This window comes from Hemiscyllium ocellatum, chromosome 51 (genome assembly GCF_020745735.1).
Source record: "Hemiscyllium ocellatum isolate sHemOce1 chromosome 51, sHemOce1.pat.X.cur, whole genome shotgun sequence".
Lineage (NCBI taxonomy): Eukaryota > Metazoa > Chordata > Chondrichthyes > Orectolobiformes > Hemiscylliidae > Hemiscyllium > Hemiscyllium ocellatum.
Window position 1 is genome coordinate 7,750,976 of NC_083451.1, and position 7,658 is coordinate 7,758,633.

Below are 7,658 nucleotides of genomic sequence, written 5' to 3' on the forward strand. Positions count from 1 at the left end.
AGGTAGAGAGTGAGAGAGAGAGAGAGAGAGAGAGAGAGAGAGCAGGAGAGAAGAACAGGCAGTGTGAGTGACCTAGAGAGAGTAGTGAAAAGAAGAGATAGAGAGAGAGAATGAATAAGTGAGTGACTGAGTGAGTGAGAGAGAAAGTGACACAGAAGAAGGCACAGAGACAGAGAATGGCAGAGACTGGGACCTGGAGATACCATGGGGCACAGGGAGCCACAGTGAGAGAGAGACAGGTGGGGGAGAGAAAGGGAAAGATATTACAGATAGTGGGAGGTATATAGAGGTAGCCAGATAGAAAGAGACAGTAAAAGACAGAAAGAAAGAGAGATACACAGAGGGAAAGATAAGCAGAGAGGGAGACAGTGAGAGAGAGTCATGGATAGAGACAAAGTCAAAGAAGTTAAAAAAAAGCAGGAAGGAGAGAGAAAAAGTGTGTGTGAGAGAATGACTGGAAGAGGCAATGGGAATGTCTGAGAGTCAGTAATAGAGAGAAAGATAGTTAAGAGAGAGAGAGAGCATTAGAGACAAAGCTAGGAAAGAAAGACAATGAGAGACAGCAAGACAGAGAAAGAGACACAGAGAGAGAGAAAATGAGAGAAAGAAAACACAGAGAACAAGGCAGATGGAGAGACAGAGTGATAATGACAGAGGCAGATAGACAGACTGAGTGATATAAAGAGTGAAAGAACAAGATTGGGAGTCGGCGTGTGAGAGGGCAAGATAGTGAGAATGACCGAGCATCACAGAGAACAGAGAAGGGGTGAAGGAGATTTTACCAAATGGAGACAGGCAGAGAGAGAGAGAGACAGAAAAGATTCAAAAAGCTGAACCAACTCTTCTCTGAGCAGATTAATGACTCTGCCCTTGAGCCCTCAATTGATGTCACTGTCCCTGTTGGCCCACTCCTTCTTTTGATTTGGCCAGACACTTACATATTGCAAAACAACCATCTCGGCCAGACGATCAACAAACATCCAGCCACCTCTTGCGTCAACAGGGATTGAAGATAATTTAGATTGTTGACGGATATTCCATTCCTTCTGATACACTCGATTTCAATAACGTGGTATCTGGTTCCAGACTCCCCCGAAATAAATACGTTTAATCATCATGCAAACATTCAATGGAAATAATCATGTCTGCGTCAGAAAGCAAGTACTTCATCTAAAGAAGTAGCTTTATGCTAACCTCTTCACTAGAGCATAACCTTCCCTCATAAGATCACCGATACTGAACACTGAACTCACAGGCACAAGCCAGCCGACATCTGGCAAGTGGACAACCTCACAGGGAAGCAATGCCTCCCCATTGCTCCTGATAATGCGACAGTCTGTATAATCTGTAATCTGGTTAGCCTCCATTTAAATCAAAGATTTTAATGATTTCATCATGTGTAACAAATTTCAGTTGCAAACATGAGCAAAAGCCTAAAACGATCTAATCATGGAATCCAGAGGAAGGTAAAGAGTGTTGTCAATGAAAGGACGAGGTGTACAAAGCTGATGGTGGGTGGTGAGGAGCGTTTTCTGGTGCAGTGGCAATGTATTAAACGTATAAAATATATATAAAGCTGACGTTAAACCCCGGCTCTGGATACCCAGAACAGTTTCTAATTCAGTAAAGGGAGGGACTAACAAAATAATGCATTGTGAGAGAAAACACCATGAAATTAAACTACTGAGAGATACAAATGTGTTTGAAACAGTTTTCAGCAGGTAAAGCAAAATGTGATCAGGAAAGTCAAATACGTGCCCTCGATTGGCAGCAGAAGAAAAGCTGCAATTGGGACAAAGTAAACAACAGAGAAATAAAGATGATATTTTTGGTCTTTTTCTCAGAGAAAAAATTTCACTAAGTTTCTCAACAATACAACAGACACAATACCCTTGTCAAAATGAGGAGACAGACGAACTGGTCATTCATAAACAGAAGTCGAACATAGAACATAGAAAAGTACAGCACAGAACAGGCCCTTCAGCCCACGATGTTGTGCTGAGTATTAATCCGAATCTAAAACAACATAACCTAACCTACGCAGCCCTCAATTCACTGCTGTCCATGTGCATGTCCAGCAGTAACTTCGATGTCCCTAAAGACTCTGCTTTCACCACCACCGCTGGCAATGCATTCCATGCATTCACAACTCTCTGCACAAAGAACCTACCTCTGACATCTCCTTTATACTTTCCTCCTAAAACATTAAAACGACGACCTCTCGTACCAGTCAATCCTGCCTAGGGAATAGTCTCTGGCTAGCAACTCTATCCATGCCTCTCCTTATCTTGTATACCTCAATTAGCTTACCTCTCTTCCTCCACCTCTCCAGAGACAAAAATCCGAGCTTCGTCAATCTCTCTGTGGCAAACAAGCCCTCCAGTCCAGTTACCATCCTGGTAAACCTTCTTTGTATCCTCGCCAAAGCCTCCGCATCTTTCCTATAATAGGCTGAATACCAGAACTGGGCACAATATTCCAAGTGTGGTCTCACCAGGGTTTTGTAGAGCTGCAGCAAAACCTCACTGCTTTTAAAGTCGATTTCCAATAATGAAAACCAAAACATCATGCGTTTTCTTAACAACCCTAACCACTTAAGTGGCAACTTTTAGAGATTTACCCACTTGAACACCCAGATCCCTCTGTTCCTCCACGGACAAGATTTTTTTCAGACTTCTTACAGTGTGCAAACAGTCCCTTGGCACAACAAGTCCACACCGATCCTCCAAAGAGCAACCCACTCAGACTACGTCCCCTACATTTACCCCTTCAACGAACACTACGGGGAATTTAACATGGTCAATTCACCTAACCTGCACATTTTTGAACTGTGGGATGAAACCGGAGCACCCAGAGGAAACCCACACAGACATGGGGAGAATGCACAAACTCCACACAGTCAGTTGCTTGAGGTGGGAATTCAACCCAGGTCTCTGGCGCTGTGAGGCATCAGTGCTAACCACTGAACGACTGAACCACCCTGCCGCCCATTATTATTTAATATTTATTGTTTCCGATAAATGACTTGCACATCAAAACCAACTGCTCATTATAACATCTTTAATCATAGCTTGTGATGTTACCTTTGCTAGATATCATGTCAATTAGTTTGTGTTTCTTGCTGAGTGATCCCTGCTATTTCCCATCTGAAGGAACATTCCTGGAATATAAAGAGTTCCGCAAAGTCAAAACCAACACATCAATCATTGCACTACCTCCTTATTTTAATCTCTGAGGATGAAATACATCAGGGCCTTGGAAAGTGTAAATTCAATATTTGCACAGCATTACCCAACTGGTAATGGTAACTATCTTGACTTCCTCTCTCCCTTTTTATTTCTGATCTACAACTATTTCCCGAATGCTACTTTTACCCTCTCTGCTCAGGATCGACACAAAATGTCTGCTTATTGTCTGCACTCGGAACCCCCGCCCCCACCCCCGACTCTCTGTTAATTTAAACCATCAACACAGACCATATTTATCACATACGCTAATCTGTGAAAATTCGAAAAGTCAAGAACTAGTTAAAGTAAAAAGTAACAGTTTTATTTCTTAAAGTATAATAGAGAATAATTAACTATTAACTACATCTCCTACCTTTACTTTCTTTTCTATTATACTAATCCGATAAAACCCGACTATGATTTATCAAAATGCTAATTTCAAAACAGTACAGCTGTCAAATCTTCAATTTGTACCTTCCTCTGGAAATTTTCTTCTCCAGAGGATTTCTGTTTCACAGGTGGATGATAGATAAATGTACTTTTCAGATACCTATCCTGACGGCGACCAGCATTTGTTGTTGGCTTGGTACTTCTCCCTCAACTGTTCACATTTTCCTGGTCTTATACCCACAAAATGTCAGACTGCGTCATTGGTATTTACTGTTGACAATATACTACTTTCAAACTTGATTGGAGGTTGGTATTTTGGGGGGTATAATGTAACTGATTGGCCTTAACTCAAATGTATTTTTGTCTCCAGGCAACCAGCTACACTAGCTGTTAGATCAAATGTGACATTGGATTTTGTTCAGATCATATGGAGCTATCAGGCAGTTCTGTTAGCTTTTAAACTACTTCAAGGTACAGTACATTTTTACACCTTCATAACATGATGTTGTCTGCCTTCTCTTCGTCCTCCATTCCAGGAGTGTTTTCCATTTGGTCAACATTTACTTTAGTAAGTTTCTTTCTCAACCTGTTGGACTATAACCTGGTGTTCTATAATTTTTAAAGGTAAATTTAGGCGGTACGGTGGTCAGCAATGCTGCCTCACAGCGCCAGAGACCTGGGTTCAATTCCCACCTCAGGCGACTGACTGTGTGGAGTTTGCACATTCTCCCCGTGTCTGCGTGGGTTTGCTCCGGTTTCCTCCCACAATAAGGTGAATTGGCCGTGGCTAAATTGCCCGTAGTGTTAGGTGCAGGGGTAAATGTTGGGGGACGAGTCTGGGTGGGTGCGCGTTGGTGTGGACTGGTTGGGCCGAAGGGCCTGTTTCCACACTGTAAGTTATCTTGAAAAAAATCTAATCTAGAAGTACCTGACAATTTAGCGTCATCGAGATGTACAGCACGGAAACATTTTCTTCGGTCTAACTCGTCCATGCCGTCCAGATGTCCAAACCTAATCCAGTGCTATTTGCCAGCACTTGGCCCATATCGCTCTGAACCTTTCCTATTCATATCCCCATCCAGATGTCTTTTAAATGTTGCAATTATACCAGCCTCCATTTCTTCCTCTGGCAGCTCATTCCATACACACACAAACCTCTGCATGAAAATTTCGCCCCTTCCGTCCCTTTTACACTTTCCCCTCTCACCCTAAACCTATGCCCTCTCGTTTTGAACTCCCTCAACCCAAAGAAAAGACCTTGTCAATTTACCCTATCCATGTCCCTTTATATTGTAAACTGCCTTAGACTGTTATTTTCACTGAAAGTGATGAAAAATGGGTGAAGCTTAATTGAAATGAAAATGCACTTCCTCAGCATATAGGCAAACTGACTGAACTTTATCAATGGTACTCACCACCAATGTAAACTACTTTTTCTCCAGACTTGTCATTGGAGTAGTTGTCATGGTCAATCGCGAAGAGGATCATCACCACTGCAGCAACATACAGGAGAATGTGATTTCCTCCGCTTAATAAAAACATACACGGTCGATTTGATACATTGTCCAACCGTCATTTTTATGCTCTTCCTTCACTCTTAAGCTACGATTTATAATTATTTAGTTTATATTCAGCCCAATCAGCTGGCCACCCACAGGTCACAGTGTCCTACAACACTGAAACAGTCCCTTTGGCCTGAACTCGTTCATGCTGACCAAAATGTCCATCCACGCCAACCCCAGTTCCCTGCACTCGACCCTTTTACCATATCCTTCTAAACATTTCCTATCCATGTATGTAACCAAATGTCTTTTCAAGATTGTTAATGTACCGACCTCAACCACTTCCGCTGGCAGCTCATTGCATATGTGTATCACCTTCGGTGTTGACTCTCGGGTTTCCTTTTATTCTTTCCTCTCTAACTGTAAACTGATGCGCTGTAGTCCTCGATTCTCCAACTGTGGGAAAACAAGAGTGAGTGCATTCACCCTATCAATGCCTCTCACGATCAAATACACTTCTACAAGATCCCCCTCATTCTCGTATACTCTAAAGAAACAATATCCACTGTTGTAGTAAAAAGTGAGGTCTGCAGATGCTGGAGATCAGAGCTGAAAATGTGTTACTGGTTAAAGCGCAGAAGGTCAGGCCGCATCCAAGGAAGAGGAAATTCTACGTTTCGGGAACGCAGACCATTGAGTCCAGGCAACATCCTTGCCAATTTCTTCTGCATTCTATCCAGTTTAACAACATCTTTCCTGTAACAAGATGATCAATACTGAGACAATACAAGTGTGGCTTCACCAATGTCGTGTAGAACTGCAGCATAACTTCTCAACTTCTATACCCAATGCCCTGAGCGATGAAGGTCAGTGTGCCAATAACCTCCTTCACTGACCTGCCTACCTGTGACTCCACTTTCAGAGAACTGTGAACCTGAACTCCAAGGTCCCTCTGTTCCACTACACTTCTTAAAGCCTACCATTCACCATGAAACTCATATCTTGATTTGACTTTCTAAAATGCAACGCTTCACATTCATGTCTTTTAAACTCCATTTGCCATTTTTCATTTCCTCAGCTGAACAAGGTCCAGGAGCAACTTCTGACAACCTTCCTCAATGTCACGGTACTGGTTATTTTAGTGTCTTCAGCAATCTTCCTCATCATGCCTTGTACAATCTTATCCAAATCATTGCGATAGATAACAAACGATAATGGGCGCAGCAGCAAGCCTCTAGTCACTAGAGTCACAAGCCTCTAGTCCGACACGCATCCTTCCACTATGAAACTCTGCTTCCTACCATCAAGCAAATTTGATTTCCAGGTTGCCAGCGTGCCCTGATTCCATGCGATCTAATGTTCCAGAGCAGCCTACCATGTAGAACATGATCAAAAGCCTTACTGAAATCCATATAGGCTATATCTACTGCCCTGCCTTCCTCAGCCTTCCTGGTCGCTTCATCAAAGAACTGTAACAAATTTGTGAGGCATGATCTCCCACTCCGAGAGCCATACTCCATTGAGGAAGGCCAGTGTGTTGTCCTTGGGGGAGGTAAGTTTTAACTGCATCATCGAGGACAGGGATGACGGCGGGGCCCAGTCTGGTTTGTTGTCGGGGAGGAGGTTAGGGGACTCGGTCAAGTCCTTCGACCTGCTGGAGGGTTTGAGCTACGCGGAGAGGCTGAATAGACTGTATTCAATGTGATCTAACCTTGCTACACAGTCTATGGCTTAACAATAGAGGAACCTTGTCGAACACTGTTGTGGAGAATATATAGAGAACTACCAGGAGACGCAGAGAGTTCTTCAAGAAGACGGCCTTTTATTTGCAAACAAAAAACCGTCACACCGAGAAAGTTGATTCTCGAAAGCCCACCCAGCTTTGGCTCCGTGGATTTTTATATTTTTTTAATCATGGTTCTGTTAGCTTACCAACATGTCCAAATGCATTAGTCAAGTACCTCACTCTAGGTACACAATAAACCAGTGCTGTTAGTTCCCATTATCATCTAAGTTGTGCATTCTACTTAACGTTATTCTAATGTCACCGTTAGATATTTATTAGTAACTCTGCTAAAGTGATATTCAAATGCAGACTAACTTATCATGATAGATATTTAAATATTCCATCTGTTGCAATAGTCTCCTGTCTCAAGCTCACTCTAGTAACTATAAATTAGCTATTTTAATGTCATGTCCCAAATATTTATAGTCCCAATCCTGTCACAATAACACAGAACAGAGAAACTTGATTTATTGCTTTTGTTATGTCATCATGCCACAGTGACCTTTCAGCCTTAACCTTACTCTGCGAATTGGTGAAAGAACGTTCAACTATGGTTATCCCATTCTGCCCCTGCCTTCCACATAATACAGTTGCTAGTGGCCTTCCTGCTTTCGCCCTTCCCGTGCTTTCATGTTATTTATTTTCCATATTTCCCCCTTTGAGACCTACTGGTCTAACCCATGGAAAGAAGACAATAAGCTTAGTCTCTCTTGTGCCCAATACCAGAAATATAGATCCCAACATGGACAAAAT